We start from the raw sequence: 9173 nt of genomic DNA, 5'->3' as shown, positions 1-9173 counted from the left end.
TCCCCTATAGAAGAGCTACATTGGGGGACCCCCCCCCCCCCCCAAGAAGGGCGCCGCCGCCTCTATTAATACCTCGATTAAATAATTTTAATTCCTATTTTCCCGCTTCGGGGCGGTTTTTCGCGCGGCGCGGCCGGCGGCGAACGTTGGGGGGGGGGTTTGGGGGGGGGGGTTTTTGGGGGGGGGGGGGGGTGTTTTTTAGGGCTCTTTTCTCCGTGGCCCCCGGCGAGGAGCCGCCCGCAAAACGAAAAACCGGCTCCGAAGCCGGGGGTGGGCGAGCGGAGGAGCTCGGGCGATGCCGGAGCTGATGTCCCGGTGCCGGCGTCCCGCCGGCGCCCGAACTCCGCCGAAGGCGCCGAGCCCCGTGGGGAAAATGGGGTGGGGGGGGTGTTGGCCTGGAGGGGTTGGATTTGGGATGGGCGAGAGGTCAAGGTGAAGGAGCGGGAGAGGAGCCTCGGCCGCAACGTGCCGGTGCCGGTGCCGCCATCCCGCCGGTGCCCGAGCTCCTCCGAAGGCGCCGAGCCCCGTGGGGAAAATGGTGGGGGGGTGTTGGCCTGGAGGGGTCGGATTTGGGATGGGCAAGAGGTCAAGGTGAAGGAGCGGGAGAGGAGCCTCGGCCGCAACGTGCCGGTGCCGGTGCCCGGTGCCGGAGCCGACGTCCCGCCAGCGCCCGAGCTCCGCCGAAGGCGCCGAGCCCCGTGGGGAAAATGGGGTGGGGGGGGTGTTGGCCTGGAGGGGTCGGATTTGGGATGGGCGAGAGGTCAAGGTGAAGGAGCGGGAGAGGAGCCTCGGCCGCAACGTCCCGGTGCCGGTGCCGGTGCCGGAGCCGACGTCCCGCCGGTGCCCGAGCTCCTCCGAAGGCGCCGAGCCCCGTGGGGAAAATGGGGGTGGGGGGGGGTTTGGCCTGGAGGGGTCGGATTTGGGATGGGCGAGAGGTCAAGGTGAAGGAGCGGGAGAGGAGCCTCGGCCGCAACGTGCCGGTGCCGGTGCCGGTGCCGGTGCCGCCATCCCGCCGGCGCCCGAACTCCGCCGAAGGCGCCGAGCCCCGTGGGGAAAATGGGGGGGGGGGTGTTGGCCTGGAGGGGTCGGATTTGGGATGGGCGAGAGGTCAAGGTGAAGGAGCGGGAGAGGAGCCTCGGCCGCAACGTCCCGGTGCCGGTGCCGGAGCCGACGTCCCGCTGCCGCCCGAACTCCGCCGAAGGCGCCGAGCCCCGTGGGGAAAATGGGGGGGGGGTTTGGCCTGGAGGGGTCGGATTTGGGATGGGCGAGAGGTCAAGGTGAGGGAGCAGGAGAGGAGCCTCGGCCGCAATGTCCCGGTGCTGGCGCCGGAGCCGACGTCCCGCCACCGGTGCCGGCGCCCGGAGGCCGCCCGAGCTCCTCCGAAGGCGCCGAGCCCCGTGGGGAAAATGGGGTGGGGGGGGGTGTTGGCCTGGAGGGGTCGGATTTGGGATGGGCGAGAGGTCAAGGTGAAGGAGCGGGAGAGGAGCCTCGGCCGCAACGTGCCGGTGCCGGTGCCGGTGCCGCCATCCCGCCGGTGCCCGAGCTCCGCCGAAGGCGCCGAGCCCCGCGGGGAAAATTGGGGGGGGGGGGGTGTTGGCCTGGAGGGGTCGGATTTGGGATGGGCGAGAGGTCAAGGTGAAGGAGCAGGAGAGGAGCCTCGGCCGCAACGTGCCGGTGCCGGTGCCGGTGCCGGAGCCGACGTCCCGCTGGCGCCCGAGCTCCGCCGAAGGCGCTGAGCCCCGTGGGGAAAATGGGGTGGGGGGTGTTGGCCTGGAGGGGTCGGATTTGGGATGGGCGAGAGGTCAAGGTGAAGGAGCGGGAGAGGAGCCTCGGCCGCAACGTGCCGGTGCCGGTGCCGGTGCCGGTGCCGGAGCCGACGTCCCGCCAGCGCCCGAGCTCCTCCGAAGGCGCCGAGCCCGTGGGGAAAATGGGGTGTGGGGGGGTGTTGGCCTGGAGGGGTCGGATTTGGGATGGGCGAGAGGTCAAGGTGAAGGAGCGGGAGAGGAGCCTCGGCCGCAACGTGCCGGTGCCGGTGCCGGTGCCGCCATCCCGCCGGTGCCCGAGCTCCGCCGAAGGCGCCGAGCCCCGCGGGGAAAATTGGGGGGGGGGGGGTGTTGGCCTGGAGGGGTCGGATTTGGGATGGGCGAGAGGTCAAGGTGAAGGAGCAGGAGAGGAGCCTCGGCCGCAACGTGCCGGTGCCGGTGCCGGTGCCGGAGCCGACGTCCCGCTGGCGCCCGAGGCTCCGCCGAAGGCGCTGAGCCCCGTGGGGAAAATGGGGTGGGGGGTGTTGGCCTGGAGGGGTCGGATTTGGGATGGGCGAGAGGTCAAGGTGAAGGAGCGGGAGAGGAGCCTCGGCCGCAACGTCCCGGTGCCGGTGCCGGTGCCGGAGCCGACGTCCCGCCGGTGCCCGAGCTCCTCCGAAGGCGCCGAGCCCCGTGGGGAAAATGGGGGTGGGGGGGGGTTTGGCCTGGAGGGGTCGGATGGATGGGCGAGAGGTCAAGGTGAAGGAGCGGGAGAGGAGCCTCGGCCGCAACGTGCCGGTGCCGGTGCCGGTGCCGGTGCCGCCATCCCGCCGGCGCCCGAACTCCGCCGAAGGCGCCGAGCCCCGTGGGGAAAATGGGGGGGGGGTGTTGGCCTGGAGGGGTCGGATTTGGGATGGGCGAGAGGTCAAGGTGAAGGAGCGGGAGAGGAGCCTCGGCCGCAACGTCCCGGTGCCGGTGCCGGAGCCGACGTCCCGCCGGTGCCCGAGCTCCGCCGAAGGCGCCGAGCCCCGTGGGGAAAATGGGGGGGGGGGGGGTGTTGGCCTGGAGGGGTCGGATTTGGGATGGGCGAGAGGTCAAGGTGAAGGAGCGGGAGAGGAGCCTCGGCCGCAACGTCCCGGTGCCGGTGCCGGAGCCGACGTCCCGCCGGTGCCCGAGCTCCGCCGAAGGCGCCGAGCCCCGTGGGGAAAATGGGGGGGGGGTTTGGCCTGGAGGGGTCGGATTTGGGATGGGCGAGAGGTCAAGGTGAAGGAGCGGGAGAGGAGCCTCGGCCGCAACGTGCCGGCGCCGGAGCCGGAGCCGACGTCCCGCCACCGGTGCCGGCGCCCGGAGGCCGCCCGAGCTCCTCCGAAGGCGCCGAGCCCCGTGGGGAAAATGGGGGGGGGGGGGTGTTGGCCTGGAGGGGTCGGATTTGGGATGGGCGAGAGGTCAAGGTGAAGGAGCGGGAGAGGAGCCTCGGCCGCAACGTGCCGGTGCCGGCGCCGGCGCTGCCGTCGTGCCAGTTGGCGGGGATCCCCCCCCCCCCCCCCAAAAGGGGGGGACGGGGACGGGGACGGGGACGGGGGGACGGGGACGGCACGAGATCCTCGCGGTTGGATGATGAGGACAGAGCCGCGGCCGGCCGGAGCGCGACCTACAGCGCCCCGAAGGCTCAGGCCTGGGGCTTAGGGGAGCCTTAGGGTTTGGGCTTGAGATTTAGGACGAGGGCTCGGGATTTGGGGTTAGGATTTAGGACGGGGGCTTAGGATTTAGGATGGGGGCTTGGGATTTAGGACAAGGGTTTAGGATTTAGGATTTAGGATGAGGTTTTAGGGTTTAGGATTTGGGGTTAGGATTTAGGACGGGGGCTTGGGTTTTGGGGTTAGGATTTAGGATGAGGGCTTGGGATTTGGGCTTAGGATTAGGACGAGGGCTTAGGATTTAGGATGGGGGGCTTGGGATTTAGGATTTAGGATGAGGTCTTAGGGTTTAGGATTTGGGGTTAGGAATTAGGACGGGGGCTTGGGATTTAGGACGAGGGCTTGGGTTTTGGGGTTAGGATTTAGGATGAGGGCTTGGGATTTGGGCTTAGGATTTAGGACGAGGGCTTAGGATTTAGGATGGGGGCTTGGGATTTAGGATTTAGGATGAGGATTTAGGATTTAGGATGAGGGCTTAGGGTTTGGGTTAGGATTTAGGACGAGGGCTTAGGATTTAGGATGGGGGCTTGGGATTTAGGATTTAGGATGAGGATTTAGGATTTAGGATGAGGGCTTGGGATTTAGGACAAGGGCTTAGGATTTAGGATGGGGGCTTGGGATTTAGGACGAGGGCTTAGGGTTTGGGGTTAGGATATAGGACGGGGGCTTGGGATTTAGGATGAGGCCTTAGGATTTGGAGTTAGGATTTAGGACGAGGGCTTAGGATTTAGGATGAGGGCTTAGGATTTAGGATGGGGCTTGGGATTTAGGACGAGGGCTTAGGGTTTGGGGTTAGGATTTAGGACAGGGGCTTGGGATTTAGGACGAGGCCTTAGGATTTGGAGTTAGGATTTAGGATGAGGGCTTAGGATTTAGGATGGGGGCTTGGGATTTAGGATTTAGGATGAGGATTTAGGATTTAGGATGAGGGCTTAGGGTTTGGGGTTAGGATTTAGGATGAGGGCTTGGGATTTAGGATTTGGGGTTAGGATTTGGGGTTAGGATTTAGGACGAGGGCTTGGGATTTAGGACGAGGCCTTAGGATTTGGAGTTAGGATTTAGGACGGGGGCTTGGGATTTAGGACGAGGGCTTGGGTTTTGGGGTTAGGATTTAGGACGAGGGCTTAGGGTTTAGGATTTAGGATGAGGATGAGGATTTAGGATTTAGGATGAGGTCTTAGGGCTTAGGATTTGGGGTTCAGATTTAGGACAAGGGCTTGGGATTTAGGAGGAGGGCTTAGGATTTGGGCTTAGGATTTAGGACGAGGGCTTGGGATTTAGGACGAGGGCTTGGGATTTGGGGTTAGGATTTAGGATGGGGGCTTAGGGCTTAGGATTTAGGATGAGGATTTAGGATACAGGATGAGGTTTTAGGGTTTAGGATTTGGGGTTAGGATTTAGGATGAGGGCTTGGGATTTAGGACGAGGCCTTAGGATTTAGGATTTAGGATGGGGGCTTGGGGCTTAGGATTTGGGCTTAGGATTTAGGATAAGGGCTTGGGATTTAGGACGAGGGCTTAGGATTTGGGCTTAGGATTTAGGACGAGGGCTTGGGATTTAGGACGAGGGCTTGGGATTTGGGGTTAGGATTTAGGATGGGGGCTTAGGGCTTAGGATTTAGGATGAGGGCTTGGGATTTAGGATGGGGGCTTAGGATTTAGGATTTAGGATGAGGGCTTGGGGCTTAGGATTTGGGCTTAGGATTTAGGATGGGGGCTTAGGATTTAGGATGAGGGCTTAGGATTTGGGCTTAGGATTTAGGACGAGGGCTTGGGATTTAGGACGAGGGCTTGGGCTTTAGGACGGGGGCTTGGGATTTGGGGTGTAGGGTCAGAGAGCTGCTCTCCAAGAGCACGTCTCCCCTCCCAGCTGGATTCCCGCGCGGCGGGGGGGGGGCGGCGCGGAGAAGCTGCCGAGCGGCGGAAGCGACGACCGACGCGTTTCGGGATTCTGACCGGTTCCATCCGACCGTCGACTGCGCGCCCGAGGGCTGGAGGCCCCGGGGGCCCGTTCGAGGCGAGGAGAGCTGGCCTAAGCCCTCGTCCTAAATCCCAAGCCCTCGTCCTAAATCCTAACCCCAAATCCTAAATCTTAACCCCAAATCCTAAATCCCAAGCCCCCATCCTAAATCCTAAATCCTAAGCCCTCGTCCTAAATCCTAAGACCTCATCCTAAATCTTAACCCCAAATCCTAAATCCCAAGCCCTCATCCTAAATCCTAACCCCAATCCCAAGCCCCATCCTAAATCCCAAGCCCTCGTCCTAAATCCTAAACCCAAATCCTAAATCTTAACCCAAATCCTAAATCCCAAGCCCCCCATCCTAAATCCTAAGCCCTCATCCTAAATCTAACCCCAAATCCTAAGCCCTCGTCCTAAATCCCAAGCCCTCATCCTAAATCCTAAGCCCAAATCCCAAGCCTCCATCCTAAATCCCAAGCCCTCATCCTAAATCCTAAATCCTAAACCCTCGTCCTAAATCCTAAGGCCAAATCCTAAGCCCTCGTCCTAAATCCCAAGCCCCCATCCTAAATCCTAACCCCAAATCCTAAGCCCCAAGCCCTCATCCTAAATCCTAAGCCCTTGTCCTAAATCCAAGCCCTCGTCCTAAATCCTAACCCCAAATCCTAAACCCCAAGCCCTCATCCTAAATTCTAAATCCTAAACCCTCATCCTAAATCCTAAGCCCAAATCCTAAGCCCTACCCCCTCATCCTACCCCCTAACCATTGTACCCAGCCCCAACTCCTAGCCTAAGCGCTAACCCCAGTCCTAGCCCAAACTCCTAGCCTAAGGGCTAACCTAAACCCTAACCGCTAGCCCCAACCCTAAACCTAATGGTAAAACTCACCCTTACTCTAACCCCAAAGCTCAGCCTAACTGCAAACCCGTCTCGAAACCTAACGCAACCATAAACTTAACCGTAGCGAAGGTTAACTCTTAGCGTGACCCTAACACTAAGCCTAACACCCAACGTTGACCCCAAACCCTAACTCGACCCTAAACTCGACCCTAAACCGGACCCCACAGCCTAACTCAACCCTAAGTCTGACCCTAAACCAGACCCCAGACCCTAACTCAACCCTAAACCTCACCCCAAACCCTAGCTCAACCCTAAACCTGACCCTAAACCTGACCCCAAACCCTAACTCAACCCTAAACCTGACCCTAAACCAGACCCCACACCCTAACTCAACCCTAAACCTGACCCCAAACCCTAATTCAACCCTAAGCCTGACCCTAAACCAGACCCCACACCCTAACTCAACCCTAAACCTCACCCCAAACCCTAACTCGACCCTAAACCTGACCCCAAACCCTAACTCAACCCTAAACCTCACCCCAAACCCTAACTCAACCCTAAACCTGATCCTAAACCGGACCGCACACCCTAACTCAACCCTAAACCTCACCCCAAACCCTAACTCGACCCTAAACCTGACCCCAAACCCTAACTCAACCCTAAACCTGATCCTAACCGGACCGCACACCCTAACTCAACCCTAAACCTGACCCCAAACCCTAACTCAACCCTAAGCCTGACCCTAAACCGGCCCCCACACCCCTAACTCAACCTTAAACCTGACCCCAAACCGTAACTCAACCCTAAACCTGACCCTAAACCAGACCCCACACCCTAACTCAACCCTAAACCTGACCCCAAACCCTAACTCAACCCTAAACCTGACCCTAAACCTGACCCCAAACCCTAACTCGACCCTAAACCTGACCCTAAACCAGACCCCACACCCTAACTCAACCCTAAACCTGACCCCAAACCCTAACTCGACCCTAAACCTGACCCTAAACCAGCCCCCACACCCTAACTCAACCCTAAACCAGCCCCCACACCCTAGCTCAACCCTAAACCTGACCCTAAACCAGACCCCACACCCTAACTCAACCCTAAACCTGACCCCAAACCCTAACTCAACCCTAAACCTGACCCTAAACCGGACCCCACACCCTAACTCAACCCTAAACCTGACCCCAAACCCTAACTCGACCCTAAACCTGACCCTAAACCAGACCCCCACACCCTAAACTCAACCCTAAACCAGCCCCCACACCCTAGCTCAACCCTAAACCTGACCCTAAACCAGACCCCACACCCTAACTCAACCCTAAACCTGACCCCAAACCCTAACTCAACCCTAAACCTGACCCTAAACCTGACCCCAAACCCTAACTCGACCCTAAACCTGACCCTAAACCGGACCGCACACCCTAACTCAACCCTAAACCTGATCCCAAACCCTAACTCGACCCTAAACCTGACCCTAAACCAGCCCCCACACCCTAACTCAACCCTAAACCAGCCCCCACACCCTAGCTCAACCCTAAACCTGACCCTAAACCAGACCCCACACCCTAACTCAACCCTAAACCTGACCCCAAACCCTAACTCAACCCTAAACCTGACCCTAAACCTGACCCCAAACCCTAACTCGACCCTAAACCTGACCCTAAACCGGACCGCACACCCTAACTCAACCCTAAACCTGATCCCAAACCCTAACTCGACCCTAAACCTGACCCCAAACCGGCCCCCAGACCCTAACTCTAGTCCTAACCCCTAGCCAGAGCGCTAACCTCAACCCTACCCCTAAAGCCTAACCGTTAGACCCGGTCACCAGCGGTAAGCCGAAGCCTAACTGTAAACCGTAAACGGCGACGCTAAACCCGCTTAGCGCTCTGGGTGTATTTATCCTAAATTCTGCATTTTCAATCATTAGTTCAGCGCTAACGGGGCGTAATTAACGCCGGTTTTAAATTGCAATTACGGGGGATTTATCCGTTAACTGCACCCAAACAGTTTTCTACTTTTATTTGTCTTCGATCCCCCCCCGTTCCTAATTACTGGCTGCGTATTGTTTGGGTTTAATTAGGGCCTGTGAGCTATTAAATAACGATTACGGCGAGCCTACGCGTCCATCACCCTCGACGAGCGTTCCGGTTTTGATTTCTCAAGGCAGATTTCTCATTTTCTCCTGCTAATCGGGCGGAACGGAGGAGGGCTTTATGAAACCCAAGCCGTAGCTTGTTACGCGTTCCGTACGCCTAATTAATTTCCTATTTTTTAATTTGGGGGGGGGGGGTGGGGCTTTGTGATATTCTCCTCCTTATTTGGGGTTGGATTTTTAATTGTTTTCCTTATTTTTGGGGCACAATTTCTAGGGTTTTTTCACGCTAACGGCGAGTAATTAACGCCGGCGCAGATGAAAACGACACCCGGGGTGAGTTGACGCCTTAATTAGTCCTAATGACGATTGTACACCCCCCCACCCCCCCCCCGGGACACCCCAAATGGCCCCTCGGGGTGGGGGGGTGGGGGGTGGGGAATGCCTGGAGGGACCCAGGTGCCCCGGGTGGGGCTGAGGCACTTTCCTGCTTCTCCCTGGGGTCATTTGCATCCTCATTTGCATGTTGGGGACCTGTAGGGAAATGAGCCCGAGCTCCCGGGTCCCCCTTTTTTTTTTTTGGGGGGGGTGGGGGGTGTAGTTGGGGTGCTTTCAGCCAGGGGACCCCCGGTTGGGGTGGGGTTGGGTGGGGGAGCACCCAACGATGGGTGCGCTGGCGCCCTATGGGGCCGCTAGATGGCGCCGGAGCCCCGTCGGTAGAGGGGACCCAAGGGGTTCGGGTGAGGGTCGTGTGTCCCCGTCCCCCCCCCCCCGGTCTCCCAGGGGTTCCTCGCACCCCCTTCCCACCGGAGCACCCAGGTGTCAAGATCTTCCC

Source organism: Aptenodytes patagonicus, chromosome 31, assembly GCF_965638725.1.
Source record: "Aptenodytes patagonicus chromosome 31, bAptPat1.pri.cur, whole genome shotgun sequence".
NCBI classification, from domain to species: Eukaryota; Metazoa; Chordata; class Aves; order Sphenisciformes; family Spheniscidae; genus Aptenodytes; species Aptenodytes patagonicus.
This window is presented reverse-complemented; position numbering follows the sequence as displayed.